Source organism: Nicotiana attenuata, chromosome 1 (assembly GCF_001879085.1).
Source record: "Nicotiana attenuata strain UT chromosome 1, NIATTr2, whole genome shotgun sequence".
NCBI classification, from domain to species: Eukaryota; Viridiplantae; Streptophyta; class Magnoliopsida; order Solanales; family Solanaceae; genus Nicotiana; species Nicotiana attenuata.
In genome coordinates, this window is record NC_031989.1 from 95637544 (window position 1) to 95647157 (window position 9614).

Below are 9614 nucleotides of genomic sequence, written 5' to 3' on the forward strand. Positions count from 1 at the left end.
ACTACTCGTGAATAAGATGTTCTAAAAACAAATAGGAAAGACTATGGAAGTATATATAGACGATATGATCGTTAAGTCTTTGAATGCAGGTGACCACGTGAAGCATTTGCAAGAACCATTCGACATCTTGAGGAAGCATAATATGAAACTTAACCTCGAGAAGTGTGCGTTTGGGGTCAATTCTGGTAAAGTTCCTAGGATTCCTAGTCTCACCAGCGGGGATTGCGGTAAATCCCGACAAAATCAAGGCCATAGAGGTGATGCCAGATCAATTGTCTAACATAAAAGAAGTCTAGAGGCTCATAGGGAGATTAGCCGCTTTGAGCAGGGTCATTTCACTATCTTCGGAAAAATGCCATTGCTTCTTCGCATTGCTCAAGAAGAAAAACAATTTCGAATGCACACCGGAATGTCAACACGCCTTGAAGGATTTGAAGAAATACTTGTCAAGCCCTCCATTGCTATCGAAACCAAAAGAAGGTAAAACATTGCTAGTCTACCTCGCGGTTTCAAAAGTAGCGGTAAGTGCAGTTTTAGTTCGAGAGGACGAAGGTACGCAATCTCCCATTTATTATGTTAGAAAAATTTAACGGGAGCAGAAACTCGCTACCCATATCTAGAAAAGTTGGCTTTAGCTCTCGTAGTTGCCGCTCGGAAGCTTAGGCCCTACTTCCAATGCCACCCAATAGTTGTGGTGACTACTTTCCCTTTGAGGAATATCCTCCATAAACCCGAGCTCTCGGGTAGATTGGCCAAATGGGCCGTCAAAATGAGCGAGTTTGATATAGAGTATAAATCGAGGATTGCAATTAAGCTGTAAGTCTTGGCTGACTTCGTGGCCGATTTCAGTCCAGGACTATTGCCTCTGGCAACCAAGGAGGCAATAATGGTGTCAGAATCGACATCGGGAGTTTGGACCTTATTTATGGACGGAGCTTCAAACGTAAAAGGGTTCGGTCTCGGAATAGTCTTGATCACGCCTTCAGGGGAAACCTTAAGGCAAGCTATCAGAACGATTCCCTTAACTAACAATGAAGCAGAGTATGAAGCTTCGATTGCAAGGCTCGAATTTGCCGGGGGGCTTGACTCGGAAGTCATCGAAATCAAATGTGATTCGTAGTTGGTGGTAAATCAGGTCTACGAAATTTTTGGCACCAAAGAGGAACGTATGAGACAATACGTGATAAAGGTTCAGGCTTTATTGGCACCATTGTGGCAGTGGTCAATTACTCATATCCCGAGGGAAGATAATGTGGAAGCAGATGCATTGGAAAACTTGGGCTCATCGACAAAAATCCATAGATTGGAATCCGAGACGGTAGTACAACAGATGAACTCAGTTCTGGATACAGATGGTTACTATGAGGTGAATTCAACTAGATGGTTACTATGAGGTGAATTCAACTAGTTTTGTCTGGCACTAGAGAAATGAAGTAATCGACTATATCAAGCATGGAAAGTTGCCCGAAGACCCCCAAAGCATCAAGAGTGTTACGCGCCAAAGTTGCACGTTATAGCTTCAAGAAAGGCTAATTGTACAAAAAGTCCTTCCAAGGCCCGTTGGCCCGGTGCTTAGGAGCATCAGAAGCTAACTATGTCATGAGAGAAGTCCATGAAGGGATATGCGGCAACCACTCGGGTGCAGATTCTTTGGTGCTGAAATTAGTTCGGGCATGATATTACCGGTCCCGTATGGAACAAGATGCCAAAGACTTTGTACAAAAATATGATAAGTGCCAACGCTACGCCACTAGTACATCAACCGAATTCTGTCCCCGTGGCCGTTCATGAAATGGCGGATGGACATATTCGGACCGCTACCACCGGATCCTGGAAAGGTAAGGTTTCTTTTAATTTTGACTAACTATTTTTCTAAATGATTGGAAGTAGGTCCTTATCAGAAGATCGGAGAACGCAAAGTGGTCGACTTCCTGTGGGAAAATATAATTTGCAGGTTTGGAATACCAAAAGAGATTGCATGCGATGATGGGTCGCACTTTATTGGCGCAAAAGTTACAAATTTCCTTGAGGATTTGAAGATAAAGAGGATTACCTGTTTGCCTTATCATCCGAGCACAAACAGTCAAGCGTAGTCAACAAACAAAGTGATTATAAAACCTCAAGAATAGGTTGGAAGCAGCAAAAGGCAATTGGCCCGAAGAGTTACCTGAGGCTATGGACCTACCGAACAACGGTCAAGTCAAGCACAGGAGAAACTCCTTTTTCCCTTGTGTACGACGCAGAAGCTCTAATACTGGTGGTAGTAGGGGAACCGACCTAGTGATATTTCCGGGCAGATGAAGAATCGAACAACGAAGCAATGTTAATCAACTTGGAGCTACTCGAGGAACACAGTGAGTTGGCGCATGTAAGAATGGCAGCTCAAAAGAAGAGAATGGAGCGATACTATAATCGAAGAGCTAATATCCGTTATATCAAAGTGGAAGATTTAGTTCTGAGGAAAGTAACTCAAAATACCCAGGAGCTCAATGTGGGGAAGCTGGGCCCAATGTGGGAAGGACCCAACCGGATTTCAGCTAACACTTGAAAAGGTTCGATGAATTGGAAAACCAGAATGGTGACAAGTTGCCTAGCAATTGGAACGCGACACATCTCAAAAGATATTATTGCGAATAAACATTATCCGAGCGGAAAGTATGTGTTGCACTCCTTTTTACCTCATTCAGTTTTTGTCCCAAATGGATTTTTCTGGCAAGGTTTTCAATGAGGCAGCAATAGAAAGCATACTACGAAGGCAGCAACAATAAGACCTCCGATAGCAAGGCTTCACTTGGGGACAGTTAGGTAGTCTTTGGCTCGGTAGCAAATTCCCACTGGGAAGTTAAGTTTGCTATCGGACAAAGGTTACCCGACCATTCACGAGAACAAACCACTAGAGGATTGTTAGATAATTCTTCGCTTGATAGCATGGATTCCTAAGGGGATGTAAGGTGTGTTGTCGAGTTAAGGTTTGTCTAGCAATTCATTGGTGTGATCTTTGAAGACGCAAGACTCCCAGTTTTCCAAACATTCTTTGCATTCGAATACTGGGGGGATTATATGAGAATACGGCAACACAGAATGCCACGTCAACCGGGTATCGAAAATCCGGAAACAGAATTCATCATCAGGAACAGGCACTGCACAACCAGCCCCGTAGAAACAAGTTGTACAAGATAGCCACAAGTAATGGCAATTTCATTTCACCATATTAAATGCTTATGTACTTTTGAAAATAGAAGGAATTAAATGAAATGAATCCTTTTGTTTTTATCTTGTTTCTTGTTTGAACGATGAATTAACTTATTTCATTTGAAAGTTAAACAAGTATTTCTAATGTTAGTGTTGTAATGAACATGAGAAATCCTTCAAGAGCACCGTAAACATAAGAGGCCCTCTCTTATGAAATCCTTTATGTTAAAGGGTTGGTTTCAGAAGAAATTGTGCCCGAAATCAAAATTCCTTCAGGGAATTTGCACCCGAAGACGTATAAGAAAAGACGCAAAAAGTGAATTTGTGCAAATACTTATAAAATCCCTAATGTAAAGGGGATAATGCTCTGCATCTGAGACTACACATAGCAAAGCGTAAAATAAAAACGAGCATAAAATTCTTAAGCAAATACAAAGGTTGAAGACTTGTATGGATATTCAAACGAAAGCATAACGAAAATAAGATGAAAGTAAGACTCAAACAATACTTGAGCAGAAGAAAGTTTTTTTTTACAAATGCGTGCAAAAAGTACAAAATGAGAAAAAGAAAAGAAAAGCTAAACTGCATCATCTCCGGAACCAGGAGAAAGAGAAGTGTCCGCATCCTCGGGAGAAGCAGGTGGGCTCACCGATGGCTCAACATTTTCCCCGGTTTGGTCTTCAGCATCATCATCTTCCTATTCCTCTTCAGTTCTCAAAAACTCGGAACTGGAACCAGAAGAACCAGAAGCATTAGACTGCGGCGGGAGTCCATTTTTAGAAGCTGAATCAAGCTCTCGGGCCGTAGAAATTTCGGCATCAAAGTCAAGGATGCCTGCTTTAGTCTCTTCCAAGGTTTTTCTCCTCATGATACATGTCGTAAGTTTTTTCAATAATGAGGGAAGCTGCTCGGCATTTGATTTTATCTTTGAGTTGGGTTACTTCATCAGAGAGCCTTTCCCAGGCGGACCTAACAGATTGGAGGCTAATAATAAGATCGCGGACAGTTGAACAAAAGAGCCTATTATGCTCCATAGTTTTTCTGTACTTCTCTTCTAACTGGGCACACTTTGCCTCCATAGCAGCAAGATCTTCTATTTTGGAGTTCAAGGCTACTTCTAGTTTAGTCCTTTTTCTAGCAGTAGCAGCGTCGCGCTCGGTTGCAGCAAGAATGGCGTCCTGGACTTCAGCCCATCTGTCCTTGGCTTCATCAAATCTAACCCTCATCGGGCTAATCTCTTGGCTAAGGGTTACCACTTCTTTCTCTCTTTGCTGCAAACAAGCCTCCAAAATAACGGCCTCAGTGGCTTTGTTTTCCAGTTCTTAGAGGCGGGAACAGTTTGGTCCTGTACCGCCAAAAGCTGATTTCGTTCAGAAGTAATTCCTCTTTCTCACGAATCAACCTCTGTAGGCCTTCGGAAGCAAGAAAGTTGTCCTACGAAACAAGATAATTAAAACATAGTACACGTTAATGCAAAAGACGAAGAAACGACGAAGGTAGAAAGGGACGCACCGTGCGGCATTATGCATGGCATTGTTCAACAAACACTCTCACAAGAGTGCTTGGATCTTTTTCCAGTCTTTCTCTGAAGCCAATGGTTTCAGATAGTTAGTAAGCTTCACCGCTTCAAAAGCTGGTTGCACCTGGTAGAGACTGAAAGGATAACACTCCCTCTCCTCTGTGGATCTTCAGAAGGGACAGCATAATTTTTCCCCAATTCCCATGAACTGGGGACTAGGGAAGAGGAGTGCCCACTCCGTGGTCGGATGCGGCCGACGGAGATGATCTAGCAGTTGCTGGTGATGGTGAAGGCGGAGATAAAGCTGATGGAGTTGAAAGATGAGAAGCAGCAGCATAAAATGCAGTGCCGGGGGGAGTATGCTCTCCAACCAAAGACGGTAGGGATCCGGTACTCACACCCGCAGTACCAGACACAACAGTTGGGGCCCAATAAAGGGAATTTGCATTATCTACCAAATCAAACTCTCCCCACAGTACCGAGACATTGACCTCAGTTGTTGTAACTGCCTCAATAGGTCAAGCATCCTGTTGAGACGATGAGGATCGTCGCCTTCTGTGTAGAGAAGCTCCCTCATCACTAGTTTCTTCATCGTCATCAATCATCACAGTGTCTATGACCAGCCTAGAAGGAGAACAAGTCACTATCACCACCGGAGATGACTCGGGGGAATCAGTCTTTACCCTCTTATTCTTTTCCCCGGCCATAGATGAACGTCTTCTCTTTGGTTGTTTGTTCTCTAGCTGGGGACTCCGTGAAGAAATGTTCGTGCCCAAAGAAGGCCCAAAGGTACTTGTTCGAGTAAGTGCCTCCAGAAGCAGCCTCGCCGCATTAGCAGGGTCAGCCAAAATATCCTTCTCGGGGACATCAACTGAGCCCGCAGGTAGACCTAATTTCATGATTAAAGTTAGGAGGGTTCAACCAACTTCTTCACATAGAAAATAAAAACAAAGAAAATTAAAGTTACCATGATTTTTGGCCCTCCACCCTTACTTTAGGGCCAGTTTTTTCCATAAGCGAGTCTCGGACATCGTAACGTCCAAGATCTTCTGAACCCACCGGTCCAAGCCTTCTACAACCGCTGGGATCCATCGAGTTGCTTAAACATATGAAGGTTGAAGAATCTGTACGGGTATGAAAGAACTTTTAGTAAGAGAAAATATATTAAAAAGAAATCTTACGAGTACGGTTCCAAGCGCTCGGAAAAGAAGATGCCGTTAACGGAATGATATTATTGGTGGCAACTACAACGAATCGTTTCGTCCACTCACGGTCGTTATCATCATCCATGCTAATCAATAGAGCTTGGTGGCCACGTTTGCAGAGGTTTATCATAAGCCCCCCCCCCCCTCCCCCCAAAAAAAATCTTAGGGGGGGGAGGGGGGTAAAGGTTCATCATACGAGCTAATGATAGCTCTTCCCCAGTTTCCTCACACAAGCGTCGTAGGCAGGCAAGCGTCCTCCATAATGAAGGGCTTACTCGTGCCAAGCACACTTGGTAGCGAAGGCAAATTCCGCAATCATGGGATCAAGCTCTCCGCTCAAAGAAAACTTACCCAAAGAAAAGGGATACATGTAAAAATATGTAAAACCTTCCCTGGGAAGAGTCACTCACTCCAATAAGTCAGGGCAATGATGTCCAATTCATGACAGCGGCAGTCTTCCTTCACAGTTGGAATACTGGAAGGGTAAATGAAAGAAGGATACCTACTAATAGCCCACGTACGAGAGTTAGCAGCAGGAAATTTTTCTTCAAAATCCTTTGTGTTGTTAAGTTTTCTTGGGATGATGGAACCCATCGTTGGAGGAGCAGAGTCCTCGGCTTTGTTCTTGCCCTTTGAGAACTAGCAAGCTTTGAAGAGGAAGCCATTAGAATAGAAGAAAGAAAAATTTCTGGTCGAAGAAAATTAGAGAAAAGATGGGAAACAAAGATGCAAGTTAGAAGTTTGAGAGATTATGAAGTACATAAGAGAACGATGATGCGTATAAGTAAAGTTTGGCAGCTAAATTCATGGCCATGATTACCTCGATAAACGGCAATAGCTGTGCTGAATCGTGGGATGACGCGTGTTCGGAGCATTAAATGCGGAGAGACGTGCGTCTAATCAAGTGTCAGAAGACTGCAGAGGGAGTTATAGTAATTCCCGCCAAAAGGGATTATTTCTACCAACTTCCCGGTAACACAAGATTGTGTCACCGGAAAGCAGGGGGACTATCTGTATAGAAAAAAATACGATATGCCACGTGGTCATTTAAAGGAAGGACACGTGGAACCCAAGATGGGGATGGCCACCGAACGCAGCTATTCTGCTTGTCACCGCAAGGAATAACGATAATAGATGGAGTACTAAATGCTTTGTGCACGGTAATATTTAATACAGAATATTCTGCAACATTAAGGGCGATGGCCTATTACAAGGAATTTGGTATTTATGTCTATCGTTACATATTCATTAATGACCCTCATAATTGACATTAAAGAAGGGCACGATCCTAGGACCTCCTTCCCTAGACATAGCTATAAATAGGAAGCTCAGTTATGATTGTAAAGGACATGAATTTTCTGGCTAACTTACACTACATTCTATACAGAATTCTAATTCAATTTTACTTTCTCGCTTTTTGATCTCATCATTATTGTGCCCGGAAATCTTGTTCCCGGATTCATCAGCTCTGCTATTTCATCTACATTTTAAGGCTAAGTATTTTATATTTCATCAGTTATTTCATTTTTTGGATCAAATTAATTCACTTGTGTAAAGATCATGAACAAATTCAATTGTACCGTTTTACGAGTAATTTCATGCATAAGTGTCAACCACAATCTCATACTTTATATAATACGGAAAACGGCCAAAACTATTATTTTATTATACGAAATAGAATAATTATGTCCCTCGTTTAAAGTTGATAGTGAATATACCCCTGCCTTGACCGATCGGAGCCATCTATATACTTTTCGACTAACAGATTGATTTTTCAGTATTTTTTAATTCCAAAAATTATTTTTTCCTTTAAAAAAATCCAAGTGGCTCTTCGTCCCCCTCCACCCCCCTCCCCCCACAATTGTTTTTTCCTACCGCACCACTCCCCCACCTATATTCTTATAATACCCCAATTTACCTCTCTTAATCCATTTATTAAAAGGGTAAACTCCACTCATTTATTTTACCTCTATCAAATTTTCATGGCTACAAAATTCCCAAGAAAAACACTGAGCTAGGGTTTCAAAGTTGGTAATTAAAGTCCGATTGAAGGTTGAAAAAATAAGGGCACTTAAAAAACGTATCCCAACATTTGAAGGAGTTCATGCCAATAAATTATTAGCAACAAATCCGCATCTACACCTGTGTGAGCTACTCGAGCAGCGAGACATTGTCCTGAAGGAAAATTAAATCGTTTTAGAGGGTTAAAGGTTCATGTAAAACCTAACAACACTATTGTAATGTAAGAGGTAGGGGGTGGTATTTTCTAAAGCCACGTGGATATTTTAAAAGGAAAAATTAATTTTTGGAATTAATAAATATTGAAAAATCATTCCGTTAGTCGAGAAAGATGTGGATCCGATCTGTCACGGTAGGGGTATATCTTCGTAAAAATCGTGTGGGGTAGCCATTTTTTAAAGTGGTATTTACTTTTTAGCCAGCATTTTTAATGCTTAATAATAATAGCCACTAGTCTATTAAAATTAATATGAAAAGACTGTGTTACCCTTTCTTCTATCTCTTTCAGCTCGTTGGGTAATAAACTAGATCAGTTCATGATTCTCACGTAATGAACGTAACAAAAGCAACAAATGATCTAATATGAAAAAATCGTGAACATCAAATATATATATGTTGAATTGAATGATTTTCTTTCCTTTTGGCCGCGTCAGTCGTTTCGTTGGATGTTATTCTACTTATTGTGGAGGATGTGATGGTCTTCACATAAATCCCAATACTGTCAATGCCTTGATCAGTTGCAGTGCCGTAAAATCCACCAAGAGAACGATCATCTCCTAATTGAAAATTGAACTCTGCATAAAGGTGTGATGGATTGGACACAGTGTTTTGGTTTGTGATTTCTGTGATGTATTTTTGATTTTCTGCTACGTTATGGATCCTGAATTTATAGTTACAAGTTCAAAAGTTAAGGACGCTTGGGCCTGAACCTCGATTCCAAGTTCAAAAGTTAAGGATACTTGGTCATGAACTTAGAGTTACAAGTTTAAAAGTTAAGGACACTTGGTCCTCAACTTAGACTAACAAGCTCAAAAGTTAAGGACAATAGGTCCTGAACTTACAGTTACAAGTTCAAAAGTTAAGGACAATAGGTCCTGAAGTCCTGAACTTAGACTAACAAGCTCAAAAGTTAAGGACAATAAGTCCTGAACTTAGGCTAAGAAGCCTAAAAGTTAAGGAGATAGGTCCTGAACTTACAGTTACAAGTTCAAAAGTTAAGGACCATGGGTCCTAAAGTCCTGAACATAGACTAACAAGCTCAAAAGTTAAGGACAATAGGTCCTGAACTTAGGCTAAGAAGCCCAAAAGTTAAGGACAATATGTCATGAACTTAGACTAACAAGCTCAAAAGTTAAGGACACTTGGTCATGAACTTATAGTTACAAGTTCAAAAGTCAAGGACAATAGGTCCTGAAGTCCTGAACTTAGACTAACAAGCTCAAAAGTTAAGGACAATAGGTCCCGAACTTAGGCTAAGAAGCCCAAAAGTTAAGGACAATAGGTCCTGAACTTAGACTAACAAGCTCAAAAGTTAAGGACACTTGGCCTGAACTTACAGTTACATGTTCAAAAGTTAAGGACATGTAGTCCTGAAGTCCTGAACTTAGAGTTCCAACATGTAGTCTTGAAGTCCTGAAGTTAAGTTCAAAAGTTGAAGACATGAGCAGAAGGGTATTTTC